Genomic DNA, 20,815 nt, shown 5'->3' with positions numbered 1-20,815 from the left:
AGAGACGTAGGGGAATCCAAGATGGGGTGACTTGTGTGGCTCGGACCAGGTTCTGTTACCCAGAATCCTTTGCAAACTTCAAAATTTGGCTAAAAAAAAAAACATGTTCCTCACATTTCTGTGGCAGAAAGTTCTGGAATCTGAGAGGAGCCACAAATTTCCTTCCACCCAGCGTTCCCCCAAGTCTCCCGATAAAAATGATACCTCACTTGTGTGGGTAGGCCTAGCGCCCGCGACAGGAAACGCCCCAAAGCGCAACGCGGACACATCCAAATTTTTGGAAGAAAACAGAGGTGTTTTTTGCAAAGTGCCTACCTGTAGATTTTGGCCTCTAGCTCAGCCGGCACCTAGGGAAACCTACCAAACCTGTGCATTTCTGAAAACTAGAGACCTAGGGGAATCCAAGATGGGGGTGACTTGTGTGGCTCGGACCAGGTTCTGTTACCCAGAATCCTTTGCAAACCTCAAAATTTGGCTAAAAAAACACAATTTCCTCACATTTCTGTGGCAGAAAGTTCTGGAATCTGAGAGGAGCAACAAATTTCCTTCCACCCAGTGTTCCCCCAAGTCTCCCGATAAAAATGATACCGCACTTGTATGGGTAGGCCTAGCGCCCGTGACAGGAAATGCCCCAAAGCGCAACGTGGACACATCCAAATTTTTGAAAGAAAACAGAGGTGTTTTTTGCAAAGTGCCTACCTGTAGTTTTTGGCCTCTAGCTCAGCCGGCACCTACGGAAACCTACCAAACCTGTACATTTCTGAAAACTAGAGACCTAGGGGAATCCAAGATGGGGTGACTTGTGTGGCTCGGACCAGGTTCTGTTACCCAGAATCCTTTGCAAACTTCAAAATTTGGCTACAAAAACACATGTTCCTCACATTTCTGTGGCAGAAAGTTCTGGAATCTCAGAGGAGCCACAAATTTCCTTCCACCCAGTGTTCCCCCAAGTCTCCCGATAAAAATGATACCTCACTTGTGTGGGTAGGCCTAGCGCCCGTGACAGGAAACGCCCCAAAGCGCAACGCGGACACATCCATATTTTTGAAAGAAAACAGAGGTGTTTTTTGCAAAGTGCCTACCTGTAGATTTTGGCCTCTAGCTCAGCCGGCACCTAGGGAAACCTACCAAACCTGTGCATTTCTGAAAACTAGAGACCTAGGGGAATCCAAGATGGGGTGACTTGTGTGGCTCGGACCAGGTTCTGTTACCTAGAATCCTTTGCAAACCTCAAAATTTGGCTAAAAAAACACATGTTCCTCATATTTCTGTGGCAGAAAGTTCTGGAATCTGAGAGGAGCCACAAATTTCTTTCCACCCAGCGTTTCCCCAAGTCTCCCAGGCCTAGCGCCTGCAACAGGAAACGCCCCAAAGCGCAACGTGGACACATCCAAATTTTTGAAAGAAAACAGAAACAGAGGTGTTTTTTGCAAAGTGCCCACCTGTAGATTGTGGCCTCTAGCTCAGCCGGCACCTAGGGAAACCTACCAAACCTGTGCATTTCTGAAAACTAGAGACCTAGGGGAATCCAAGACGGGGTGACTTGTGTGGCTCGGACCAGGTTCTGTTACCCAGAATCCTTTGCAAACCTCAAAATTTGGCTAAAAAAACACATGTTCCTCACATTTCTGTGGCAGAAAGTTCTGGAATCTGAGAGGAGCCACAAATTTCCTTCCACCCAGCGTTCCCCCAAGTCTCCCGATAAAAATGATACCTCACTTGTGTGAGTAGGCCTAGCGCCCGCGACAGGAAACGCCCCAAAGCGCAACGTGGACACATCCAATTTTTTGAAAGAAAACAGAGGTGTTTTTTGCAAAGTGCCTACCTGTAGATTTTGACCTCTAGCTCAGCCGGCACCTAGGGAAACCTACCAAACCTGTGCATTTCTGAAAACTAGAGACCTAGGGGAATCCAAGATGGGGTGACTTGTGTGGCTCGGACCAGGTTCTGTTACCTAGAATCCTTTGCAAACCTCAAAATTTGGCTTAAAAAACACACGTTCCTCACATTTCTGTGGCAGAAAGTTCTGGAATCTGAGAGGAGCCACAAATTTCCTTCCACCCAGCGTTCCCCAAAGTCTCCCGATAAAAATGATACCTCACTTGTGTGGGTAGGCCTAGCGCCCGCAACAGGAAACGCCCCAAAGCGCAACATGGACACATCCAATTTTTTGAAAGAAAACAGAGGTGTTTTTTGCAAACTGCCTACCTGTAGATTTTGGCCTCTGGCTCAGTCGGCACCTAGGGAAACCTACCAAACCTGTGCATTTCTGAAAACTAGAGACCTAGAGGAATCCAAGATGGAGTGACTTGTGTGGCTCGGACCAGGTTCTGTTACCCAGAATCCTTTGCAAACCTCACAATTTGGCTAAAAAAACACATGTTCCTCACATTTCTGTGGCAGAAAGTTCTGGAATCTGAGAGGAGCCACAAATTTCCTTCCACCCAGCGTTCCCCCAAGTCTCCCGATAAAAATGATACCTCACTTGTGTGGGTAGGCCTAGCGCCCGTGACAGGAAACGCCCCAAAGCGCAACGCGGACACATCCAAATTTTTGAAAGAAAACAGAGGTGTTTTTTGCAAAGTGCCTACCTGTAGATTTTGGCCTCTACCTCAGCCGGCACCTAGGGAAACCTACCAAACCTGTGCATTTCTGAAAACTAGAGACCTAGGGGAATCCAAGATGGGGTGACTTGTGTGGCTCGGACCAGGTTCTGTTACCCAGAATCCTTTGCAAACCTCAAAATTTGGCTAAAAAAACACATGTTCCTCACATTTCTGTGGCAGAAAGTTCTGGAATCTGAGAGGAGCCACAAATTTCCTTCCACCCAGCGTTCCCCCAAGTCTCCCGATAAAAATGATACCTCACTTGTGTGAGTAGGCCTAGCGCCCGCGACAGGAAACGCCCCAAAGCGCAACGTGGACACATCCAATTTTTTGAAAGAAAACAGAGGTGTTTTTTGCAAAGTGCCTACCTGTAGATTTTGACCTCTAGCTCAGCCGGCACCTAGGGAAACCTACCAAACCTGTGCATTTCTGAAAACTAGAGACCTAGGGGAATCCAAGATGGGGTGACTTGTGTGGCTCGGACCAGGTTCTGTTACCTAGAATCCTTTGCAAACCTCAAAATTTGGCTTAAAAAACACACGTTCCTCACATTTCTGTGGCAGAAAGTTCTGGAATCTGAGAGGAGCCACAAATTTCCTTCCACCCAGCGTTCCCCAAAGTCTCCCGATAAAAATGATACCTCACTTGTGTGGGTAGGCCTAGCGCCCGCAACAGGAAACGCCCCAAAGCGCAACATGGACACATCCAATTTTTTGAAAGAAAACAGAGGTGTTTTTTGCAAACTGCCTACCTGTAGATTTTGGCCTCTGGCTCAGTCGGCACCTAGGGAAACCTACCAAACCTGTGCATTTCTGAAAACTAGAGACCTAGAGGAATCCAAGATGGAGTGACTTGTGTGGCTCGGACCAGGTTCTGTTACCCAGAATCCTTTGCAAACCTCACAATTTGGCTAAAAAAACACATGTTCCTCACATTTCTGTGGCAGAAAGTTCTGGAATCTGAGAGGAGCCACAAATTTCCTTCCACCCAGCGTTCCCCCAAGTCTCCCGATAAAAATGATACCTCACTTGTGTGGGTAGGCCTAGCGCCCGTGACAGGAAACGCCCCAAAGCGCAACGCGGACACATCCAAATTTTTGAAAGAAAACAGAGGTGTTTTTTGCAAAGTGCCTACCTGTAGATTTTGGCCTCTACCTCAGCCGGCACCTAGGGAAACCTACCAAACCTGTGCATTTCTGAAAACTAGAGACCTAGGGGAATCCAAGATGGGGTGACTTGTGTGGCTCGGACCAGGTTCTGTTACCCAGAATCCTTTGCAAACCTCAAAATTTGGCTAAAAAAACACATGTTCCTCACATTTCTGTGGCAGAAAGTTCTGGAATCTGAGAGGAGCAACAAATTTCCTTCCACCCAGCGTTCCCCCAAGTCTCCCGATAAAAATGATACCGCACTTGTATGGGTAGGCCTAGCGCCCGTGACAGGAAATGCCCCAAAGCGCAACGTGGACACATCCAAATTTTTGAAAGAAAACAGAGGTGTTTTTTGCAAAGTGCCTACCTGTAGATTTTGGCCTCCAGCTCAGCCGGCACCTAGGGAAACCTACCAAACCTGTGCATTTCTGAAAACTAGAGACCTAGGGGAATCCAAGATGGGGTGACTTGTGTGGCTCGGACCAGGTTCTGTTACCCAGAATCCTTTGCAAACTTCAAAATTTGGCTAAAAAAACACATGTTCCTCACATTTCTGTGGCAGAAAGTTCTGGAATCTGAGAGGAGCCACAAATTTCCTTCCACCCAGCGTTTCCCCAAGTCTCCCGATAAAAATGATACCTCACTTGTGTGGGTAGGCCTAGCGCCCGCGACAGGAAACGCCCCAAAGCGCAACGTGGACACATCCAAATTTTTGAAAGAAAACAGAGGTGTTTTTTGCAAAGTGCCTACCTGTAGATTTTGGCCTCTAGCTCAGCCGGCACCTAGGGAAAATTACCAAACCTGTGCATTTCTGAAAACTAGAGACCTAGGGGAATCCAAGATGGGGTGACTTGTGTGGCTCGGACCAGGTTCTCTTACCCAGAATCGTTTGCAAACCTCAAAATTTGGCTAAAAAAACACATGTTCCTCACATTTCTGTGGCAGAAAGTTCTGGAATCTGAGAGGAGCCACAAATTTCCTTCCACCCAGCGTTCCCCCAAGTCTCCCGATAAAAATGATACCTCACTTGTGTGAGTAGGCCTAGCGCCCGCGAAAGGAAATGCCCCAAAACGCAACGTGGACACATCCAATTTTTTGAAAGAAAACAGAGGTGTTTTTTGCAAAGTGCCTACCTTTAGATTTTGACCTGTAGCTCAGCCGGCACCTAGGGAAACCTACCAAACATGTGCATTTCTGAAAACTAGAGACCTAGGGGAATCCAAGATGGGGTGACTTGTGTGGCTCGGACCAGGTTCTGTTACCTAGAATCCTTTGCAAACCTCAAAATTTGGCTTAAAAAACACACGTTCCTCACATTTCTGTGGCAGAAAGTTCTGGAATCTGAGAGGAGCCACAAATTTCCTTCCACCCAGCGTTCCCCTAAGTCTCCCGATAAAAATGATACCTCACTTGTGTGGGTAGGCCTAGCGCCCGCGACAGGAAACGACCCAAAGCGCAACGTGCACACATCCAATTTTTTTTAAGAAAACAGAGGTGTTTTTTGCAAAGTGCCTACCTGTAGATTTTGGCCTCTAGCTCAGCCGGCACCTAGGGAAACCTACCAAACCTGTGCATTTCTGAAAACTAGAGACCTAGGGGAATCCAAGATGGGGTGACTTGTGTGGCTCGGACCAGGTTCTGTTACCTAGAATCCTTTGCAAACCTCAAAATTTGGCTTAAAAAACACACGTTCCTCACATTTCTGTGGCAGAAAGTTCTGGAATCTGAGAGGAGCCACAAATTTCCTTCCACCCAGCGTTTCCCCAAGTCTCCCGATAAAAATGATACCTCACTTGTGTGGGTAGGCCTAGCGCCCGCGACAGGAAACGCCCCAAAGCGCAACGTGGACACATCAAAATTTTTTTAAGAAAACAGAGGTGTTTTATGCAAAGTGCCTACCTGTAGATTTTGGCCTCTAGCTCAGCCGGCACCTAGGGAAACCTACCAAACCTGTGCATTTCTGAAAACTAGAGACCTAGGGGAATCCAAGATGGGGTGACTTGTGTGGCTCGGACGAGGTTCTCTTACCCAGAATCGTTTGCAAACCTCAAAATTTGGCTCAAAAAACACATGTTCCTCACATTTCTGTGGCAGAAAGTTCTGGAATCTGAGAAGAGCCACAAATGTCCTTCCACCCAGCGTTCCCCCAAGTCTCCCGATAAAAATGATACCTCACTGGTGTGAGTAGGCCTAGCGCCCGCGACAGGAAACGCCCCAAAGCGCAACGTGGACACATCCAATTTTTTGAAAGAAAACAGAGGTGTTTTTTGCAAAGTGCCTACCTGTAGATTTTGACCTCTAGCTCAGCCGGCACCTAGGGAAACCTACCAAACCCGTGCATTTCTGAAAACTAGAGACCTAGGGGAATCCAAGATGGGGTGACTTGTGTGGCTCCGAACAGGTTCTGTTACCCAGAATCCTTTGCAAACTTCAAAATTTGGCTAAAAAAACACATGTTCCTCACATTTCTGTGGCAGAAAGTTCTGGAATCTGAGAGGAGCCACAAATTTCCTTCCACCCAGCGTTCCCCCAAGTCTCCCGATAAAAATGATACCTCACTTGTGTGGGTAGGCCTAGCGCCCGTGACAGGAAACGCCCCAAAGCGCAACACGGACACATCCAAATTTTTGAAAGAAAACAGAGGTGTTTTTTGCAAAGTGCCTACCTGTAGATTTTGGCCTCTAGCTCAGCCGGCACCTAGGGAAACCTACCAAACCTGTGCATTTCTGAAAACTAGAGACCTAGGGGAATCCAAGATGGGGTGACTTGTGTGGCTCGGACCAGGTTCTGTTACCCAGAATCCTTTGCAAACCTCAAAATTTGCCTAAAAAAACACATGTTCCTCACATTTCTGTGGCAGAAAGTTCTGGAATCTGAGAGGAGCAATAAATTTCCTTCCACCCAGCGTTCCCCCAAGTCTCCCGATAAAAATGATACCGCACTTGTATGGGTAGGCCTAGCGCCCGCGACAGGAAATGCCCCAAAGCGCAACGTGCACACATCCAATTTTTTTTAAGAAAACAGAGGTGTTTTTTGCAAAGTGCCTACCTGTAGATTTTGGCCTCTAGCTCAGCCGGCACCTAGGGAAACCTACCAAACCTGTGCATTTCTGAAAACTAGAGACCTAGGGGAATCCAAGATGGGGTGACTTGTGTGGCTCGGACCAGGTTCTGTTACCTAGAATCCTTTGCAAACCTCAAAATTTGGCTTAAAAAACACACGTTCCTCACATTTCTGTGGCAGAAAGTTCTGGAATCTGAGAGGAGCCACAAATTTCCTTCCACCCAGCGTTTCCCCAAGTCTCCCGATAAAAATCATACCTCACTTGTGTGGGTAGGCCTAGCGCCCGCGACAGGAAACGCCCCAAAGCGCAACGTGGACACATCAAAATTTTTTTAAGAAAACAGAGGTGTTTTATGCAAAGTGCCTACCTGTAGATTTTGGCCTCTAGCTCAGCCGGCACCTAGGGAAACCTACCAAACCTGTGCATTTCTGAAAACTAGAGACCTAGGGGAATCCAAGATGGGGTGACTTGTGTGGCTCGGACGAGGTTCTCTTACCCAGAATCGTTTGCAAACCTCAAAATTTGGCTCAAAAAACACATGTTCCTCACATTTCTGTGGCAGAAAGTTCTGGAATCTGAGAAGAGCCACAAATGTCCTTCCACCCAGCGTACCCCAAGTCTCCCGATAAAAATGATACCTCACTGGTGTGAGTAGGCCTAGCGCCCGCGACAGGAAACGCCCCAAAGCGCAACGTGGACACATCCAATTTTTTGAAAGAAAACAGAGGTGTTTTTTGCAAAGTGCCTACCTGTAGATTTTGACCTCTAGCTCAGCCGGCACCTAGGGAAACCTACCAAACCCGTGCATTTCTGAAAAACTAGAGACCTAGGGGAATCCAAGATGGGGTGACTTGTGTGGCTCCGAACAGGTTCTGTTACCCAGAATCCTTTGCAAACTTCAAAATTTGGTTAAAAAAACACATGTTCCTCACATTTCTGTGGCAGAAAGTTCTGGAATCTGAGAGGAGCCACAAATTTCCTTCCACCCAGCGTTCCCCCAAGTCTCCCGATAAAAATGATACCTCACTTGTGTGGGTAGGCCTAGCGCCCGTGACAGGAAACGCCCCAAAGCGCAACACGGACACATCCAAATTTTTGAAAGAAAACAGAGGTGTTTTTTGCAAAGTGCCTACCTGTAGATTTTGGCCTCTAGCCAGCCGGCACCTAGGGAAACCTACCAAACCTGTGCATTTCTGAAAACTAGAGACCTAGGGGAATCCAAGATGGGGTGACTTGTGTGGCTCGGACCAGGTTCTGTTACCCAGAATCCTTTGCAAACCTCAAAATTTGGCTAAAAAAACACATGTTCCTCACATTTCTGTGGCAGAAAGTTCTGGAATCTGAGAGGAGCAATAAATTTCCTTCCACCCAGCGTTCCCCCAAGTCTCCCGATAAAAATGATACCGCACTTGTATGGGTAGGCCTAGCGCCCGTGACAGGAAATGCCCCAAAGCGCAACGTGGACACATCCAAATTTTTGAAAGAAAACAGAGGTTTTTTTTGCAAAGTGCCTACCTGTAGATTTTGGCCTCCAGCTCAGCCGGCACCTAGGGAAACCTACCAAACCTGTGCATTTCTGAAAACTAGAGACCTAGGGGAATCCAAGATGGGGTGACTTGTGTGGCTCGGACCAGGTTCTGTTACCCAGAATCCTTTGCAAACTTCAAAATTTGGCTAAAAAAACACATGTTACTCACATTTCTGTGGCAGAAAGTTCTGGAATCTGAGAGGAGCCACAAATTTCCTTCCACCCAGCGTTTCCCCAAGTCTCCCGATAAAAATGATACCTCACTTGTGTGGGTAGGCCTAGCGCCCGCGACAGGAAGCGCCCCAAAGCGCAACGTGGACACATCAAATTTTTTTAAAGAAAACAGAGGTGTTTTTTGCAAAGTGCCTACCTGTAGATTTTGGCCTCTAGCTCAGCCGGCACCTAGGGAAACCTACCAAACCTGTGCATTTCTGAAAACTAGAGACCTAGGGGAATCCAAGATGGGGTGACTTGTGTGGCTCGGACCAGGTTCTCTTACCCAGAATCGTTGGCAAACCTCAAAATTTGGCTAACAAAACACATGTTCCTCACATTTCTGTGGCAGAAAGTTCTGGAATCTGAGAGGAGCCACAAATTTCCTTCCACCCAGCGTTCCCCCAAGTCTCCCGATAAAAATGATACCTCACTGGTGTGAGTAGGCCTAGCGCCCGCGACAGGAAACGCCCCAAAGCGCAACGTGGACACATCCAATTTTTTGAAAGAAAACAGAGGTGTTTTTTGCAAAGTGCCTACCTGTAGATTTTGACCTCTAGCTCAGCCGGCACCTAGGGAAACCTACCAAACCTGTGCATTTCTGAAAACTAGAGACCTAGGGGAATCCAAGATGGGGTGACTTGTGTGGCTCGGACCAGGTTCTGTTACCTAGAATCCTTTGCAAACCTCAAAATTTGGCTTAAAAAACACACGTTCCTCAAATTTCTGTGGCAGAAAGTTCTGGAATCTGAGAGGAGCCACAAATTTCCTTCCACCCAGCGTTCCCCTAAGTCTCCCGATAAAAATGATACCTCACTTGTGTGGGTAGGCCTAGCGCCCGCGACAGGAAACGCCCCAAAGCGCAACGTGCACACATCCAATTTTTTGAAAGAAAACAGAGGTGTTTTTTGCAAAGTGCCTACCTGTAGATTTTGGCCTCTAGCTCAGCCGGCACCTAGGGAAACCTACCAAACCTGTGCATTTCTGAAAACTAGAGACCTAGGGGAATCCAAGATGGGGTGACTTGTGTGGCTCGGACCAGGTTCTGTTACCTAGAATCCTTTGCAAACCTCAAAATTTGGCTTAAAAAACACACGTTCCTCACATTTCTGTGGCAGAAAGTTCTGGAATCTGAGAGGAGCCACAAATTTCCTTCCACCCAGCGTTTCCCCAAGTCTCCCGATAAAAATGATACCTCACTTGTGTGGGTAGGCCTAGCGCCCGCGACAGGAGACGCCCCAAAGCGCAACGTGGACACATCAAAAAAATTTTAAGAAAACAGAGGTGTTTTTTGCAAAGTGCCTACCTGTAGATTTTGGCCTCTAGCTCAGCCGGCACCTAGGGAAACCTACCAAACCTGTGCATTTCTGAAAACTAGAGACCTAGGGGAATCCAAGATGGGATGACTTGTGTGGCTCGGACCAGGTTCTCTTACCCAGAATCGTTTGCAAACCTCAAAATTTGGCTAAAAAAACACATGTTCCTCACATTTCTGTGGCAGAAAGTTCTGGAATCTGAGAGGAGCCACAAATTTCCTTCCACCCAGCATTCCCCCAAGTCTCCCGATAAAAATGATACCTCACTGGTGTGAGTAGGCCTAGCGCCCGCGACAGGAAACGCCCCAAAGCGCAACGTGGACACATCCACTTTTTTAAAAGAAAACAGAGGTGTTTTTTGCAAAGTGCCTACCTGTAGATTTTGACCTCTAGCTCAGCCGGCACCTATGAAAACCTTCCAAACCCGTGCATTTCTGAAAACTAGAGACCTAGGGGAATCCAAGATGGGGTGACTTGTGTGGCTCGGAACAGGTTCTGTTACCCAGAATCCTTTGCAAACTTCAAAATTTGGCTAAAAAAACACATGTTCCTCATATTTCTGAGGCAGAAAGTTCTGGAATCTGAGAGGAGCCACAAATTTCCTTCCACCCAGCGTTCACCCAAGTCTCCCGATAAAAATGATACCTCACTTGTGTGGGTAGGCCTAGCGCCCGTGACAGGAAACGCCCCAAAGCGCAACACGGACACATCCAAATTTTTGAAAGAAAACAGAGGTGTTTTTTGCAAAGTGCTTACCTGTAGATTTTGGCCTCTAGCTCAGCCGGCACCTAGGGAAACCTACCAAACCTGTGCATTTCTGAAAACTAGAGACCTAGGGGAATCCAAGATGGGGTGACTTGTGTGGCTCGGACCAGGTTCTGTTACCCAGAATCCTTTGCAAACCTCAAAATTTGGCTAAAAAAACACATGTTCCTCACATTTCTGTGGCAGAAAGTTCTGGAATCTGAGAGGAGCAACAAATTTCCTTCCACCCAGCGTTCCCCCAAGTCTCCCGATAAAAATGATACCGCACTTGTATGGGTAGGCCTAGCGCCCGTGACAGGAAATGCCCCAAAGCGCAACGTGGACACATCCAAATTTTTGAAAGAAAACAGAGGTTTTTTTTGCAAAGTGCCTACCTGTAGATTTTGGCCTCCAGCTCAGCCGGCACCTAGGGAAACCTACCAAACCTGTGCATTTCTGAAAACTAGAGACCTAGGGGAATCCAAGATGGGGTGACTTGTGTGGCTCGGACCAGGTTCTGTTACCTAGAATCCTTTGCAAACCTCAAAATTTGGCTTAAAAAACACACGTTCCTCAAATTTCTGTGGCAGAAAGTTCTGGAATCTGAGAGGAGCCACAAATTTCCTTCCACCCAGGGTTCCCCTAAGTCTCCCGATAAAAATGATACCTCACTTGTGTGGGTAGGCCTAGCGCCCGCGACACGAAACGCCCCAAAGCGCAACGTGCACACATCCAATTTTTTGAAAGAAAACAGAGGTGTTTTTTGCAAAGTGCCTACCTATAGATTTTGGCCTCTAGCTCAGCCGGCACCTAGGGAAACCTACCAAACCTGTGCATTTCTGAAAACTAGAGACCTAGGGGAATCCAAGATGGGGTGACTTGTGTGGCTCGGACCAGGTTCTGTTACCTAGAATCCTTTGCAAACCTCAAAATTTGGCTTAAAAAACACACGTTCCTCACATTTCTGTGGCAGAAAGTTCTTTAATCTGAGAGGAGCCACAAATTTCCTTCCACCCAGCGTTTCCCCAAGTCTCCCGATAAAAATGATACCTCACTTGTGTGGGTAGGCCTAGCGCCCGCGACAGGAAACGCCCCAAAGCGCAACGTGGACACATCAAATTTTTTTTAAGAAAACAGAGGTGTTTTTTGCAAAGTGCCTACCTGTAGATTTTGGCCTCTAGCTCAGCCGGCACCTAGGGAAACCTACCAAACCTGTGCATTTCTGAAAACTAGAGACCTAGGGGAATCCAAGATGGGGTGACTTGTGTGGCTCGAACCAGGTTCTCTTACCCAGAATCGTTTGCAAACCTCAAAATTTGGCTAAAAAAACACATGTTCCTCACATTTCTGTGGCAGAAAGTTCTGGAATCTGAGAGGAGCCACAAATTTCCTTCCACCCAGCGTTCCCCCAAGTCTCCCGATAAAAATGATACCTCACTGGTGTGAGTAGGCCTAGCGCCCGCGACAGGAAACGCCCCAAAGCGCAACGTGGACACATCCAATTTTTTTAAAGAAAACAGAGGTGTTTTTTGCAAAGTGCCTACCTGTAGATTTTGACCTCTAGCTCAGCCGGCACCTAGGGAAACCTACCAAACCCGTGCATTTCTGAAAACTAGAGACCTAGGAGAATCCAAGATGGGGTGACTTGTGTGGCTCGGAACAGGTTCTGTTACCCAGAATCCTTTGCAAACTTCAAAATTTGGCTAAAAAAACACATGTTCCTCACATTTCTGTGGCAGAAAGTTCTGGAATCTGAGAGGAGCCACAAATTTCCTTCCACCCAGCGTTCCCCCAAGTCTCCCGATAAAAATGATACCTCACTTGTGTGGGTAGGCCTAGCGCCCGTGACAGGAAACGCCCCAAAGCGCAACACGGACACATCCAAATTTTTGAAAGAAAACAGAGGTGTTTTTTGCAAAGTGCCTACCTGTAGATTTTGGCCTCTAGCTCAGCCGGCACCTAGGGAAACCTACCAAACCTGTGCATTTCTGAAAACTAGAGACCTAGGGGAATCCAAGATGGGGTGACTTGTGTGGCTCGGACCAGGTTCTGTTACCCAGAATCCTTTGCAAACCTCAAAATTTGGCTAAAAAAACACATGTTCCTCACATTTCTGTGGCAGAAAGTTCTGGAATCTGAGAGGAGCAACAAATTTCCTTCCACCCAGCGTTCCCCCAAGTCTCCCGATAAAAATGATACCGCACTTGTATGGGTAGGCCTAGCGCCCGTGACAGGAAATGCCCCAAAGCGCAACGTGGACACATCCAAATTTTTGAAGAAAACAGAGGTTTTTTTTGCAAAGTGCCTACCTGTAGATTTTGGCCTCCAGCTCAGCCGGCACCTAGGGAAACCTACCAAACCTGTGCATTTCTGAAAACTAGAGACCTAGGGGAATCCAAGATGGGGTGACTTTTGTGGCTCGGACCAGGTTCTGTTACCCAGAATCCTTTGCAAACTTCAAAATTTGGCTAAAAAAACACATGTTCCTCACATTTCTGTGGCAGAAAGTTCTGGAATCTGAGAGGAGCCACAAATTTCCTTCCACCCAGCGTTTCCCCAAGTCTCCCGATAAAAATGATACCTCACTTGTGTGGGTAGGCCTAGCGCCCGCGACAGGAAACGCCCCAAAGCGCAACGTGGACACATACATTTTTTTTTAAGAAAACAGAGGTGTTTTTTGCAAAGTGCCTACCTGTAGATTTTGGCCTCTAGCTCAGCCGGCACCTAGGGAAACCTACCAAACCTGTGCATTTCTGAAAACTAGAGACCTAGGGGAATCCAAGATGGGGTGACTTGTGTGGCTCGGATCAGGTTCTCTTACCCAGAATCGTTTGCAAACCTCAAAATTTGGCTAAAAAAACACATGTTCCTCACATTTCTGTGGCAGAAAGTTCTGGAATCTGAGAGGAGCCACAAATTTCCTTCCACCCAGCGTTCCCCCAAGTCTCCCGATAAAAATGATACCTCACTGTTGTTGAGTAGGCCTAGCGCCCGCGACAGGAAACGCCCCAAAGCGCAACGTGGACACATCCAATTTTTTGAAAGAAAACAGAGGTGTTTTTTGCAAAGTGCCTACCTGTAGATTTTGACCTCTAGCTCAACCGGCACCTAGGGAAACCTACCAAACCTGTGCATTTCTGAAAACTAGAGACCTAGGGGAATCCAAGATGGGGTGACTTGTGTGGCTCGGACCAGGTTCTGTTACCTAGAATCCTTTGCAAACCTCAAAATTTGGCTTAAAAAACACACGTTCCTCAAATTTCTGTGGCAGAAAGTTCTGGAATCTGAGAGGAGCCACAAATTTCCTTCCACCCAGCGTTCCCCTAAGTCTCCCGATAAAAATGATACCTCACTTGTGTGGGTAGGCCTAGCGCCCGCGACAGGAAACGCCCCAAAGCGCAACGTGCACACATCCAATTTTTTGAAAGAAAACAGAGGTGTTTTTTGCAAAGTGCCTACCTGTAGATTTTGGCCTCTAGCTCAGCCGGCACCTAGGGAAACCTACCAAACCTGTGCATTTCTGAAAACTAGAGAGCTAGGGGAATCCAAGATGGGGTGACTTGTGTGGCTCGGACGAGGTTCTCTTACCCAGAATCGTTTGCAAACCTCAAAATTTGGCTAAAAAAACACATGTTCCTCACATTTCTGTGGCAGAAAGTTCTGGAATCTGAGAGGAGCAACAAATTTCCTTCCACCCAGCGTTCCCCCAAGTCTCCCGATAAAAATGATACCGCACTTGTATGGGTAGGCCTAGCGCCCGTGACAGGAAATGCCCCAAAGCGCAACGTGGACACATCCAAATTTTTGAAAGAAAACAGAGGTTTTTTTTGCAAAGTGCCTACCTGTAGATTTTGGCCTCCAGCTCAGCCGGCACCTAGGGAAACCTACCAAACCTGTGCATTTCTGAAAACTAGAGACCTAGGGGAATCCAAGATGGGGTGACTTTTGTGGCTCGGACCAGGTTCTGTTACCCAGAATCCTTTGCAATCTTCAAAATTTGGCTAAAAAAACACATGTTCCTCACATTTCTGTGGCAGAAAGTTCTGGAATCTGAGAGGAGCCACAAATTTCCTTCCACCCAGCGTTTCCCCAAGTCTCCCGATAAAAATGATACCTCACTTGTGTGGGTAGGCCTAGCGCCCGCGACAGGAAACGCCCCAAAGCGCAACGTGGACACATAATTTTTTTTTTAAGAAAACAGAGGTGTTTTTTGCAAAGTGCCTACCTGTAGATATTGGCCTCTAGCTCAGCCGGCACCTAGGGAAACCTACCAAACCTGTGCATTTCTGAAAACTAGAGACCTAGGGGAATCCAAGATGGGGTGACTTGTGTGGCTCGGATCAGGTTCTCTTACCCAGAATTGTTTGCAAACCTCAAAATTTGGCTAAAAAAACACATGTTCCTCACATTTCTGTGGCAGAAAGTTCTGGAATCTGAGAGGAGCCACACATTTCCTTCCACCCAGCGTTCCCCCAAGTCTCCCGATAAAAATGATACCTCACTGGTGTGAGTAGGCCTAGCGCCCGCGACAGGAAACGCCCCAAAGCGCAACGTGGACACATCCAATTTTTTTAAAGAAAACAGAGGTGTTTTTTGCAAAGTGCCTACCTGTAGATTTTGACCTCTAGCTCAACCGGCACCTAGGGAAACCTACCAAACCTGTGCATTTCTGAAAACTAGAGACCTAGGGGAATCCAAGATGGGGTGACTTGTGTGGCTCGGACCAGGTTCTGTTACCTAGAATCCTTTGCAAACCTCAAAATTTGGCTTAAAAAACACACGTTCCTCAAATTTCTGTGGCAGAAAGTTCTGGAATCTGAGAGGAGCCACAAATTTCCTTCCACCCAGCGTTCCCCTAAGTCTCCCGATAAAAATGATACCTCACTTGTGTGGGTAGGCCTAGCGCCCGCGACAGGAAACGCCCCAAAGCGCAACGTGCACACATCCAATTTTTTGAAAGAAAACAGAGGTGTTTTTTGCAAAGTGCCTACCTGTAGATTTTGGCCTCTAGCTCAGCCGGCACCTAGGGAAACCTACCAAACCTGTGCATTTCTGAAAACTAGAGACCTAGGGGAATCCAAGATGGGGTGACTTGTGTGGCTCGGACGAGGTTCTCTTACCCAGAATCGTTTGCAAACCTCAAAATTTGGCTAAAAAAACACATGTTCCTCACATTTCTGTGGCAGAAAGTTCTGGAATCTGAGAGGAACCACAAATTTCCTTCCACCCAGCGTTCCCCCAAGTCTCCCGATAAAAATGATACCTCACTGGTGAGAGTAGGCCTAGCGCCCGCGACAGGAAACGCCCCAAAGCGCAACGTGGACACATCCAATTTTTTGAAAGAAAACAGAGGTTTTTTTTGCAAAGTGCCTACCTGTAGATTTTGACCTCTAGCTCAGCCGGCACCTAGGGAAACCTACCAAACCCGTGCATTTCTGAAAACTAGAGACCTAGGGGAATCCAAGATGGGGTGACTTGTGTGGCTCGGAACAGGTTCTGTTACCCAGAATCCTTTGCAAACTTCAAAATTTGGCTAAAAAAACACATGTTCCTCACATTTCTGTGGCAGAAAGTTCTGGAATCTGAGAGGAGCCACAAATTTCCTTCCACCCAGCGTTCCCCCAAGTCTCCCGATAAAAATGATACCTCACTTGTGTGGGTAGGCCTAGCGCCCGTGACAGGAAACGCCCCAAAGCGCAACACGGACACATCCAAATTTTTGAAAGAAAACAGAGGTGTTTTTTGCAAAGTGCCTACCTGTAGATTTTGGCCTCTAGCTCAGCCGGCACCTAGGGAAACCTACCAAACCTGTGCATTTCTGAAAACTAGAGACCTAGGGGAATCCAAGATGGGGTGACTTGTGTGGCTCGGACCAGGTTCTGTTACCCAGAATCCTTTGCAAACCTCAAAATTTGGCTAAAAAAACACATGTTCCTCACATTTCTGTGGCAGAAAGTTCTGGAATCTGAGAGGAGCAACAAATTTCCTTCCACCCAGCGTTCCCCCAAGTCTCCCGATAAAAATGATACCGCACTTGTATGGGTAGGCCTAGCGCCCGTGACAGGAAATGCCCCAAAGCGCAACGTGGACACATCCAAATTTTTGAAAGAAAACAGAGGTTTTTTTTGCAAAGTGCCTACCTGTAGATTTTGGCCTCCAGCTCAGCCGGCACCTAGGGAAACCTACCAAACCTGTGCATTTCTGAAAACTAGAGACCTAGGGGAATCCAAGATGGGGTGACTTGTGTGGCTCGGACCAGGTTCTGTTACCCAGAATCCTTTGCAAACTTCAAAATTTGGCTAAAAAAACACATGTTACTCACATTTCTGTGGCAGAAAGTTCTGGAATCTGAGAGGAGCCACAAATTTCCTTCCACCCAGCGTTTCCCCAAGTCTCCCGATAAAAATGATACCTCACTTGTGTGGGTAGGCCTAGCGCCCGCGACAGGAAACGCCCCAAAGCGCAACGTGGACACATCAAACTTTTTTTAAGAAAACAGAGGTGTTTTTTGCAAAGTGCCTACCTGTAGATTTTGACCTCTAGCTCAGCCGGCACCTAGGGAAACCTACCAAACCTGTGCATTTCTGAAAACTAGAGACCTAGGGGAATCCAAGATGGGGTGACTTGTGTGGCTCGGACCAGGTTCTCTTACCCAGAATCGTTTGCAAACCTCAAAATTTGGCTAAAAAAACACATGTTCCTCACATTTCTGTGGCAGAAAGTTCTGGAATCTGAGAGGAGCCACAAATTTCCTTCCACCCAGCGTTCCCCCAAGTCTCCCGATAAAAATGATACCTCACTGGTGTGAGTAGGCCTAGCGCCCGCGACAGCAAACGCCCCAAAGCGCAACGTGGACACATCCAATTTTTTTTAAGAAAACAGAGGTGTTTTTTGCAAAGTGCCTACCTGTAGATTTTGACCTCTAGCTCAGCCGGCACCTAGGGAAACCTACCAAACCTGTGCATTTCTGAAAACTAGAGACCTAGGGGAATCCAAGATGGGGTGACTTGTGTGGCTCGGACCAGGTTCTGTTACCTAGAATCCTTTGCAAACCTCAAAATTTGGCTTAAAAAACACACGTTCCTCAAATTTCTGTGGCAGAAAGTTCTGGAATCTGAGAGGAGCCACAAATTTCCTTCCACCCAGCGTTCCCCTAAGTCTCCCGATAAAAATTATACCGCACTTGTGTGGGTAGGCCTAGCGCCCGCGACAGGAAACGCCCCAAAGCGCAACGTGCACACATCCAATTTTTTGAAAGAAAACAGAGGTGTTTTTTGCAAAGTGCCTACCTGTAGATTTTGGCCTCTAGCTCAGCCGGCACCTAGGGAAACCTACCAAACCTTTGCATTTCTGAAAACTAGAGACCTAGGGGAATCCAAGATGGGGTGACTTGTGTGGCTCGGACCAGGTTCTGTTACCTAGAATCCTTTGCAAACCTCAAAATTTGGCTTAAAAAACACACGTTCCTCACATTTCTGTGGCAGAAAGTTCTGGAATCTGAGAGGAGCCACAAATTTCCTTCCACCCAGCGTTTCCCCAAGTCTCCCGATAAAAATGATACCTCACTTGTGTGGGTAGGCCTAGCGCCCGCGACAGGAAACGCCCCAAAGCGCAACGTGGACACATCAAAAAAATTTTAAGAAAACAGAGGTGTTTTTTGCAAAGTGCCTACCTGTAGATTTTGGCCTCTAGCTCAGCCGGCACCTAGGGAAACCTACCAAACCTGTGCATTTCTGAAAACTAGAGACCTAGGGGAATCCAAGATGGGGTGACTTGTGTGGCTCGGACCAGGTTCTTTTACCCAGAATCGTTTGCAAACCTCAAAATTTGGCTAAAAAAACACATGTTCCTCACATTTCTGTGGCAGAAAGTTCTGGAATCTGAGAGGAGCCACAAATTTCCTTCCACCCAGCGTTCCCCCAAGTCTCCCGATAAAAATGATACCTCACTGGTGTGAGTAGGCCTAGCGCCCGCGACAGGAAACGCCCCAAAGCGCAACGTGGACACATCCAATTTTTTGAAAGAAAACAGAGGTGTTTTTTGCAAAGTGCCTACCTGTAGATTTTGACCTCTAGCTCAGCCGGCACCTAGGGAAACCTACCAAACCCGTGCATTTCTGAAAACTAGAGACCTAGGGGAATCCAAGATGGGGTGACTTGTGTGGCTCGCAACAGGTTCTGTTACCCAGAATCCTTTGCAAACTTCAAAATTTGGCTAAAAAAACACATGTTCCTCACATTTCTGTGGCAGAAAGTTCTGGAATCTGAGAGGAGCCACAAATTTCCTTCCACCCAGCGTTCCCCCAAGTCTCCCGATAAAAATGATACCTCACTTGTGTGGGTAGGCCTAGCGCCCGTGACAGGAAACGCCCCAAAGCGCAACACGGACACATCCAAATTTTTGAAAGAAAACAGAGGTGTTTTTTGCAAAGTGCCTACCTGTAGATTTTGGCCTCTAGCTCAGCCGGCACCTAGGGAAAGCTACCAAACCTGTGCATTTCTGAAAACTAGAGACCTAGGGGAATCCAAGATGGGGTGACTTGTGTGGCTCGGACCAGGTTCTGTTACCCAGAATCCTTTGCAAACCTCAAAATTTGGCTAAAAAAACACATGTTCCTCACATTTCTGTGGCAGAAAGTTCTGGAATCTGAGAGGAGCAACAAATTTCCTTCCACCCAGCGTTCCCCCAAGTCTCCCGATAAAAATGATACCGCACTTGTATGGGTAGGCCTAGCGCCCGTGACAGGAAATGCCCCAAAGCGCAACGTGGACACATCCAAATTTTTGAAAGAAAACAGAGGTTTTTTTTGCAAAGTGCCTACCTGTAGATTTTGGCCTCCAGCTCAGCCGGCACCTAGGGAAACCTACCAAACCTGTGCATTTCTGAAAACTAGAGACCTAGGGGAATCCAAGATGGGGTGACTTGTGTGGCTCGGACCAGGTTCTGTTACCCAGAATCCTTTGCAAACTTCAAAATTTGGCTAAAAAAACACATGTTACTCACATTTCTGTGGCAGAAAGTTCTGGAATCTGAGAGGAGCCACAAATTTCCTTCCACCCAGCGTTTCCCCAAGTCTCCCGATAAAAATGATACCTCACTTGTGTGGGTAGGCCTAGCGCCCGCGACAGGAAACGCCCCAAAGCGCAACGTGGACACATCAAACTTTTTTTAAGAAAACAGAGGTGTTTTTTGCAAAGTGCCTACCTGTAGATTTTGACCTCTAGCTCAGCCGGCACCTAGGGAAACCTACCAATCCTGTGCATTTCTGAAAACTAGAGACCTAGGGGAATCCAAGATGGGGTGACTTGTGTGGCTCGGACCAGGTTCTCTTACCCAGAATCGTTTGCAAACCTCAAAATTTGGCTAAAAAAACACATGTTCCTCACATTTCTGTGGCAGAAAGTTCTGGAATCTGAGAGGAGCCACAAATTTCCTTCCACCCAGCGTTCCCCCAAGTCTCCCGATAAAAATGATACCTCACTGGTGTGAGTAGGCCTAGCGCCCGCGACAGCAAACGCCCCAAAGCGCAACGTGGACACATCCAATTTTTTGAAAGAAAACAGAGGTGTTTTTTGCAAAGTGCCTACCTGTAGATTTTGACCTCTAGCTCAGCCGGCACCTAGGGAAACCTACCAAACCTGTGCATTTCTGAAAACTAGAGACCTAGGGGAATCCAAGATGGGGTGACTTGTGTGGCTCGGACCAGGTTCTGTTACCTAGAATCCTTTGCAAACCTCAAAATTTGGCTTAAAAAACACACGTTCCTCAAATTTCTGTGGCAGAAAGTTCTGGAATCTGAGAGGAGCCACAAATTTCCTTCCACCCAGCGTTCCCCTAAGTCTCCTGATAAAAATTATACCTCACTTGTGTGGGTAGGCCTAGCGCCCGCGACAGGAAACGCCCCAAAGCGCAACGTGCACACATCCAATTTTTTTAAAGAAAACAGAGGTGTTTTTTGCAAAGTGCCTACCTGTAGATTTTGGCCTCTAGCTCAGCCGGCACCTAGGGAAACCTACCAAACCTTTGCATTTCTGAAAACTAGAGACCTAGGGGAATCCAAGATGGGGTGACTTGTGTGGCTCGGACCAGGTTCTGTTACCTAGAATCCTTTGCAAACCTCAAAATTTGGCTTAAAAAACACACGTTCCTCACATTTCTGTGGCAGAAAGTTCTGGAATCTGAGAGGAGCCACAA

The sequence above is a fragment of the Pleurodeles waltl genome, chromosome 7 (genome assembly GCF_031143425.1).
Source record: "Pleurodeles waltl isolate 20211129_DDA chromosome 7, aPleWal1.hap1.20221129, whole genome shotgun sequence".
Taxonomy (NCBI): domain Eukaryota; kingdom Metazoa; phylum Chordata; class Amphibia; order Caudata; family Salamandridae; genus Pleurodeles; species Pleurodeles waltl.
Note: the sequence above shows the minus strand (reverse complement) of the source record.